Below are 9,179 nucleotides of genomic sequence, written 5' to 3'. Positions count from 1 at the left end.
ACGGCCGAAACACAGCCCAATAAATAGGGCCACAACCGACCCCAAAAATCACGATGCACCAGGAGCGTATAAATCATGGGAGCTTAGTAATTGTATAGATTTGAGCGAGCTTGAACTGCGCGAAGCTCAAGGTCGAGTTGTAGAGAGTGGCTTGTGCTCAGCTTGTAATGATTTTAAGCATATCTCGAGTTAGTTTCAGGCTAACTAACATGATTTTAATAATCTAATGCAAGTTTTTGAACATGGTAGGTCACAACAAACATAATAAACCACTATCAAATAGTATTCAAATCAAAACGATGGTAATATACTTTTTTCAAGACGGTTGGACTGAACTTAATAGCAAGAGATGGTGGATGAACTAGCAAGAGAAGAAACAAAGGTGCATCGGCTCTCAAGCTTTGGCAAAAAATAACAAAATACTTAACATACGACTGACCACGTACCATATTAGAGCCTAGATTTTCTCCACGCTTTATTAAGTTTCCATATTTTTCTTTCTTTGAAAAGGGGATTACCCCAGCCTCTACATCACATGATGCATACAATCATATTATTAAACGTGAATCAAGTTTCAGTCACTGAGTTCTCAGACAGTAAATCCAGCAAATGACAATGTGACCATAGCTGGTCGAAGCTGAGATTACATAGCTCGTCCCCATAATCTACGATAAATTGTTTTGTTTCCTTTTATTATGTACCATGATTATTTGATATAACTACTCTCTGTGTTTCAAAATGTAGTGCACATAGGATTTTCTAAAAGTCAAACCTTGTTTAGTTTGACCAAGTTTAGTGAGAAAGTATCAATAAATAATATCAAATAAATATAATATAAATATATGTTTAATGATGTATCTAATGATAATTATATAACGAAATATGTATATGGCAACTGTGTGCCAGATTGCGAAACTGCCACACGCCTCCCGATCTTCTTCCTTTCCCGCACGTCCTCCCCGACCTCCCTCCCGGTTTCTTTCCTTTCCTGCACGCCTCCCGATCTCTTTCCTTTCCCGCGGGCACACCCGCTCGTGACTTCCTAATTTTCGTAATCGTCAATTATGGCCCCATGCAACTTCTCAATTTTCGGGCAAAAATAATGCTTGGACTAGGATTTGATCTCTGGTTTGCAGGTAATCAACAAAGGGAACTAACCACCTCACCTATGACACTGATTGTTAAACAAGCTAAGGGAAATACTGTTTTTGATGTGTTTTTGCCTTTAATATGTTAGCACTGAATTTTTTTTTGTTTCAAGCATCATGGTAACTTTGATCATTGGGAATAAATTTGTTGAACCCGCCCCCCGATAATTTTTGTAAATAGCACGATAACATTCACGCTATAGACCTGATAATTTAGATACAAACATCGTGGTAACTTTAACCATTGGGGAAGATAAATGTGAAAAGATACCCGATAATTTATGTGTAAATAAATGGTAATATACGCAGCGCACATCTGATAACTGAGGTAGAAACACTATGGTAACTTTGATCGTAGGGATTTTTTTTTTGAAAAGATACTCCGATATCTTCTGTATAAATAGCACGGTAGTATACCTCCCTCCCCTGGCATTTTTATGTGTAAATAGCATGAAAATATATGCACTGCGATAACTAAACACCATGATAAGTTTCTGACCCGTGGGGGATAATTTGCTGAAACATACACCTAATAAATTTTGTGTAAATAGCATGATATTTTAAGCACCACGGGCTTGATAAGTTATCTAGAATCACCATAATAACTTTTTCTCCCAGGAAAAAATTGTTCAAAACATCCCCAATAATTTTCATGTAAATAACATGATAATATAAGCACCGCATAACCGATAGCTTGCAATATAAACATGATGATAACTTTTTTTACCAAAGGAAAATAAATTGTTAAAGACATACACTCGCTTCGCGCGTGGGCCTCTTGGATGAACACAACACATGGCGTGCCACGAGAAAGTGACATAATGTTTAGTGTCATGAGGGGCACACGTGCTATAGGCGTGGTGAGTTACGCAAAAACATCGTGGTAATTTTTGATCTATAGAAAATGCTACCGAAACACACCCAGATTTTTAGGTGCAAGTAACATGATAATATACAAACTATAGATCCGGTAACTCATGTACAATCCCCTATGATAACTTTGACCAGGGGAGGTTGATGTACATATATCCTGATAACTTATGTGTAAGTAGCACAGTATTTTACACATTGAAAATCTTCTAACTCGTGTATAAAATGGTGCTTGCTGCAGGATTCGAACCTACGTCCTCCTAGGATTAGCACAGCCGCACTAGCCAACTAGCTAACCTGACATCGGGTGTTACATATATTTTTTAATGCTTAAAATAGAACACTGGAAAAGCGCAACATTTTCTGTTTGGTATTTTTCTTTTCTTTTTTGTTTCTTAAATGCGTGAACTTTTACAATTCGTTATTTTTTTAGAAAATGAAGACAAAATTTAAAATTCTAGAATTTTTCTTCCAAATCAGAGAACTTTTTTTTTCAAAATTGATCAGTTTTCTTTAAAAATCCGTGAACTATTTCGCAAATTGGCGATTTCCTTTTGAAAATTGTTCAACTTGTTTATAAAATTGACGAACTTTGTTTCTAAATCAGTGATTTTCTTCTAAATCAATGAACTTTTCTTTAAAATCGATAAAATTATTTTGAATTTTTGATGAACTTTTTTCAAAATCAATAAAAGAAACAGAAAAAACAAAATAATATAAAACCCATGTAAAAACCAAAGAAAAAACCAGCCCGGTTGAAAAGGAAAACTAGAGCCTTTCTTTTTAGCGTTATATTTGACGCACTACAAAAGATGGAAAAAGAAAAGCTTAGAGCATGATTAACAGAGATGTTCGAGTAGGCGAGATGGCTCCGCCTAAGAGCACGTCATTTTCCGACATCCTTGAAATGGCATCAATTTTTTTTTCATGCCTTGTATGGCCAATTCAAGGCACCATGCCAAGTTGTTTTGGTTTTCGACAAGTTTTACATTTTTCAGAGTTTTCTTCATAAAAAAACGCCTGATAAATGGGCGGACGTGTCACAACTTGTATACAGTGTCATGAATCGTTCAAACCTGGCATGGATGACTACCATGATCATGCCCACCTGCTTGAAAAGGTTGGGGTCATTTTAAGAATGTCCAAAACTAGACCATGTTTAATGGAGGATGTTCGGGTTGGCTAGAACACTCTACCTGAGGGTACAATGTTTCTGAACATCCTTCAAATGGCCTAATATTTCCCACCTCTTTCTATGATCAAATCAAGGCACCATGTCAAGCTATTTAAGTTTTCGATAATTCTTGCACTTTCTAGAGTTTTCTCGGAGAAAATTGGCTGATAAATGGCCGAACGTGACACAACATGCATATGGTGTGGAAAATTCATTCAAAACTAGACCATGTTCAATGGAGGGTGCACCCGGATGGGCATGCCCATGGGAGGCAACCATGCTAGGTTTAACAAATTTCGACACCGTATGCAAGTTGCGACATGTTCGACCATTTTATCGGTCTTCTTTTACTAAGAAAACTCCAGAAAATGCAGAATTGGTCGAAAACCAAATCAACTTGGCATGGTGCCTTGAATTGCTCATGAAAGGCCATGGAAAAAATGGGTCCATTTCTTCTTCTTTTTGCTGCAGAAATTGGGGCCATTTCAAATATATTGAAAAATAACGTGCTCTCAGACGAACCGTTCTGACCTTACCGAATAATCTGCGTTGAACATGGTGTTTTTCTGGACATCCTTGAAATGACCCTAACTAATAAATACAAAGGGACACAATTGAAAACAGTAAGTGTTTTTTTAAAAGCATTTAATAAAAAAATATAGAAAAATAATTTAAAATCATTAGTTTAAATTTTTAGTTAAAACATGTTTTTTGGTATTCAAAAAAGAGAAAAATGAATTAACAAAAATAAGAAATGATATGAAAAAATACAAAATAAAATAAAATGCTTAGGCCTTGGCCTAACTAGGCGATGACATTGCTCCCGTCAGGCGCGTGTGGGCCCGGTCTAAGAGCTCATGGATTTGCAAAAGGTTCATCATTTTTTTACAAAATATTCATGGATTTGAATTATTATTTTTAAATCACTAAGGAAATTTGCAAAAATGTTTTCTCGGTTTTGGGAACCTCGGCTTCCCAGCCATTTTTTTTCTGGTTTTGGGACCTTCTCGGAGGTCGTGAACCGTGTTTTTTCTTTTTCTTTTTTATCTTCTCACTTGTTTATTTTTTTGTCTTCTTTGACTTTTTGTTTATTCTGTTTATTGATTCTATTTCTCATAAATTTAAATTTTTTCAGAATTCAAATTTTGTCCACATTTTTCTATTTTTTCTGGAATTCCAAATTTGTTACTGTTTTTCAAAAAAAATCTCCATGTTTACATTTTTTTCTTTTATAAAAAAACTGTTCGTGTTTTGACATTCTGAGCAAGTTTGAAAGGCATGATTTTTTTTTTGAAATTTATGTACGATTTTTTTAAAAAAATATTAGTATTTATGAACAAAACAGAAAAACTAGAAACCCTAATGAAAACCATGCAAAAAAAAAAGAAACATAAACCAGAGGGTGAAGGTGCTGTGTTTTTTTTCTTGGCGTTATGGGGCAGTTTGGCTCGTGTCCACAGCGGGTGACGCCTGGCCTGGGGGCTGCCTGGAATTTCCTGCAGCATGTTTGGTTGATGTCCAGAAAAAAGGAAGTACGCATGGCCTGGACAACGAAACAGCGTAGTTAGCCTGGTGGAAAACGAGGCAAGATGATTAGCCTGGTCCCAGGCGTGTGCGGATTTTTGGAGGCCGAGCTCCAGTGAGCTCGGTATTTTGAAAAAATCAAAAAGCGTATTTAAAAGTTCTAAAAAAATCTAAAAAAATATCATGAAAACTTATATGTATTCCGCAAGAACGTGTTAAATTTCGTCGAAAAATGTTGTGATTTGTAGGCTGTACAAAAATAACAAATTTCTGGCCCAATAACAAAAATAAAAGGCCCATTAAAAATGTGTATTTGTCTTTTTCCTGTAGGCCACATGTAAATGTATAATACTGTGAAATTTTGCATATACATAATATACATGTGCATGTGTGTTCAAAAAATAAATTTGAAATTTTTCATGCTCCAGAAAAATAAAAAATAAAAACGAGCTCACTGGAGCTCGGCCTCCGATGGCATTTTCCGGGTCCCAGGCGTCCTTTTTTGGATGCGTGGACATGCCTGATGCAGCAGCCTGGAAGTAATTGCATATATATATATATATATATATATATATATATATATGCATATATATATTGCGAAGGTGATAGAGTTTTATTCCACAATCATAGGGTTATAATCGAGAGACAAGAGTTCCTTCACACACGGTGGTCCTCGATCCAGCCATACAGCAGTGGCACGTTTCGTACGACTGTACGTAGCCAATTAATTGCATATATTAATTGATGTGGTGCAGAAAATGAGGCAAACAGGGAGCAAACAGCAACGGGTTAGAATTCACCAGGTCAGGCTATGAACCAAACACTCCTTTCATATGCTAGCCTGACCAGGCAACTTTTTTTCAGATTCTCACGCCTGGCCAGGTAGCAAAATTTCCCAGGTGTGAAGTTCAGGACATGAACCAAACTGCTCCTATATCTTTAGAACAATAAGAAGAAAACATGATTAGTAGGAAAATCAGATATGCTAGCCCAGCTGGTTTGGGCGGTCACACGTAATGCTTGAGGGCTGTAGTTTGAATCCGGACGAGGACATTCATTTTTTGATGATTAAAACTAAAAATCCCATGTGGGAGCGCTGTTCTTCGGGTATTATACGAACTTACAGTGTATATGTAGAAAAGTGAGTACAATCTGTGAAAAGTTCATACTTTTTTTTAAATAAAAGGCGAGAGCCCGACTTTATAGATAAAGCCACCAGGCAGAGTCACAACCACCAGAAGAAAACCACATAAGTTTAACACAGTATGAAAGTATGGGTACAAAGCATCCAGCCTATCATGGCACGCAGGCCAGCCAAACGAGCAATTGAAACACTAAGAAATCGTCCTCCTGGACCGCCGCAGTAGAGAAGAAGCAGTAGATTTCATTTTGGATAGCATATCGTCGAACGCCTCAAGGTCCCCATCCTTAGTCAATGATCTCCACTGCTGCAAAAAGACATTAGCTTTAAATAAGCAACTCACAGGGTTAGCCGGGAAAATATGTTCAATAGTGAACTTGTTTCTAATAATCCAAAGCGCCCAACAGATCGCTGCCCAGCCCACCATGAAAACCCGCTTAGACCGGCCTGCTAGAGAATTGATACATCGCCGAAGATCCGCAAAAGAGGAAGGGTTCCAAGGAACATGAAGCCAAAGTCTAATGCAACTCCAAATGAATTTTGCCAAAGAGCACTGAAAGAAGATATGTTCTGTATCCTCTAGGGCGCCACACAGATGACAACTATCAGAACCCGGCCCATTCCTCTTTTTAATCTGGTCAGCCGCAGGAAGTTTGCGACGAAGAGCTTGCCAAAGGAAGATTTTGATCTTAGGAGATATGCGGGCAGACCAAATAAGTTTAAACTTGTCAGTGCGAACACCAGCGATGAGATGTGAATACGCCGAGTTAACAGAAAAACGCCCCGAAGGGGAGTGGGGCCAAAAAACGGAGTACTCTTCCTCCGAGAGCAGGGGAAGCAGGCAGTAAGGCGTTGCCATTCTTCCAACTCCACAGGGGAAAGAGAGCGCCGGAAATCTAAAACCCAACCCTGAGCCGAGAGCTCAGAGATAGAGATCTCAGGGTTAGCACAAAACGAAAACAAAGTCGGGTAAGCCACCGCAAGAGTAGAGTCCCCGACCCACCAATCTAACCAAAAACGCGTAGATTTGCCATTACGGACAACGAAGTTCATACTACCCTTTATATGTTTTGTGAGAGGGGTGTACCGAAGCATTGCTCAATTAAAAAATGGAGGGGGTATATTCTATCGAGCTAGAATTGAGTCAGCTAGTGTTGACTCAAGATCAGCTCATTTCTTGATTGAACCACATGAAATGTTCAAACCCATCGCATTTTTCTTTTGAAGTCGATCTTAGTCCGCTCACGAGCCTTGAACTTTTCTTGTAGCCCTAACTATAGCTACGTACATTGCTCAAAGTTGGGCCGGGGCGGCTCGGGGCTCGGTCCAATTCTAGCGCCGCCATTTGTTGTTAGAGCATCTTCAACAGGCGCGCAACGTTCGGCGCTCAAAAAACGTCTTTACAGCGTTGAAATAGCTTGTTTTTGCACGCAGCTGAGCGCTGGCTCCAGCGGCCGCTGAAATATATAATGCGCGTGAGCCGCTCCAGCATGCGCTGCAAAAAAACGGCGCACGCAACCAACACAAACAACATATGCACTCCAAATAAAACCAAGAAGATCAAACAAAAAAAATAAATAAATCAACAATAAATAGTTCAATTTTATTACAACTCAAACAAATAATTTATCCCTCCAATTTTTTACCAACCCATAATAAAACCATTGTGCTTCGGTTTTTTATTGATGTGCATAACTAGGATCATTGCAAGGTCCTCCTCCTCAATATCAAATTCTTCTTCAGAACAATCGTATGACGAACTCATCTACAATGTTGAATTTAAACTAGTCTATAAAAACTACAAACAACATGCACCAAATTCATATAAAAAACATGAAGTTGAAGCAATACATACCTTGCAAGCGTTTTGTCGAACACCTTGTGGACGTCGAGCGGCAGTGGGCGGCCGGGCGTTGTTCGTCGGAGGAATGATGCACGCTAGGGGCGACGGTGACTAGAGGGACACGGAAGAAGCAACAGCGGCGTGGGGATAGACCGGGGAAGCGCCATCGGGTCGCGGGAGCAAATAAGGTGGTGCAGGCGGCGGCGACGGCGCCTGAATTGAGGGTAGGTGAAAGTCGCAGCGCGGTCGCTTGAGTGTGCAGCGCGCAAGAGTGGGCGCACGAAATAAACTGCATGCGATGCCGTCTCACCCCCGCGCTGAACCACTTATGCCGCGCGCGTGTTTTTCGCGCCTCGGCTGATGCACTCGGAGCGGCTGCGCGCGAAGAAAAACTATATTTTTTTAGTGTGGCGTTTATATTACGCGGCTGATGGAGATGCTCTTAGTGCACTGACGCAGCCACTCACTTCGACCAGGAGCCGTTGCTCCTCCAACACAATAATTTGGAGCCACCCGGATATACTCTGTAGGCCCTATGATAGCAAGACAAACCTCAGACACACATAATCGGGCAGGACACGAGCATGCCTCCTCCCTTCGCTGAAGAGGCAGCACTGTGTCAAAATCTACTCCCTTCGTTCTGTAATATAAGATGATTTTGCAAGCTAACACTAATCAGTGGCCGCTGAGTTTTAGAGTGACCCAAACTGCCGCTACGCAGCTAGCTAGCTCCGCAATTAGCGAGGCACTGTGAAACCAATCTTGCAGGGACACGCACGCTCGCACGCACGCAGGCCCCCATACATGCAGTAGAAAAGAAAAGACAGCCATGTGAAGTGACTGTCAAACTGACAGTAAAGTAAAGGGAAGGTGATTGGCATCTGCCTTGCGCTGATTGTCCTTGGTGCTGTTTGCGTTGGATCTTTGGATGGACAGATCCCCGGCACATGGCTGCACTGCAGCTAAAGTAGGAGTATCTCCTAGCCCAGCCTAGGTAGCATGGCCACGAGCTCTCGGCTCATCACAAATAACTGCCTGGGCGACCAGAAAGCCAATGTGATTCCGGCGTTCCGCGGCCACCAGAGGCCGTGTTTCTTACCCCGAGCAGAAACGACCATGGCCACCACCGCCGCTATCAACAGTGTCTTTTTTTGGAGCACTCACGGTCACGATGGAAAGGAGGACAAGACGGGGTGAGGCGAAATCGCCCCACAATCACCAACCACCCAATAAAAGGTTGGAAAAAACAATATAGAATTGCATAGGTTTGATCCTCTTTAAAACAAATAATTGGCTCGATTTTGCCTTTTAAAGGAAAGGCAATGGGATGCATGGAATGGAATTTATCCGGATAAATCCGAGCACGAAAGCGGCTATGGCGAAGATAATCCAAGAGCTCTATCGGACAGGACAGAAAGCGATGCTGGTGTTCCATTTAGGCCCCGTTTTGTAACATGGAATCTTTAATACTTCCTCTGT

At 40.5% G+C, this 9,179-nt stretch overlaps 1 long non-coding RNA gene across 1 annotated transcript; it reads right to left on the bottom strand.

Annotated features, from left to right (window-relative positions):
• Positions 1-5,895: 5,895 nt before the first annotated feature.
• LOC125555990 lies at positions 5,896-8,397 on the bottom strand. Its single transcript, XR_007304968.1, has 2 exons — positions 7,713-8,397; positions 5,896-6,164 (listed from the first exon to the last, which is right to left on the bottom strand). It is a non-coding gene; the product is annotated as an uncharacterized LOC125555990 (long non-coding RNA).
• Positions 8,398-9,179: the final 782 nt, after the last annotated feature.

Source organism: Triticum urartu, chromosome 5, assembly GCF_003073215.2.
Source record: "Triticum urartu cultivar G1812 chromosome 5, Tu2.1, whole genome shotgun sequence".
NCBI classification, from domain to species: Eukaryota; Viridiplantae; Streptophyta; class Magnoliopsida; order Poales; family Poaceae; genus Triticum; species Triticum urartu.
Note: the sequence above shows the minus strand (reverse complement) of the source record. Positions and strands in the feature narration are given on the sequence as shown.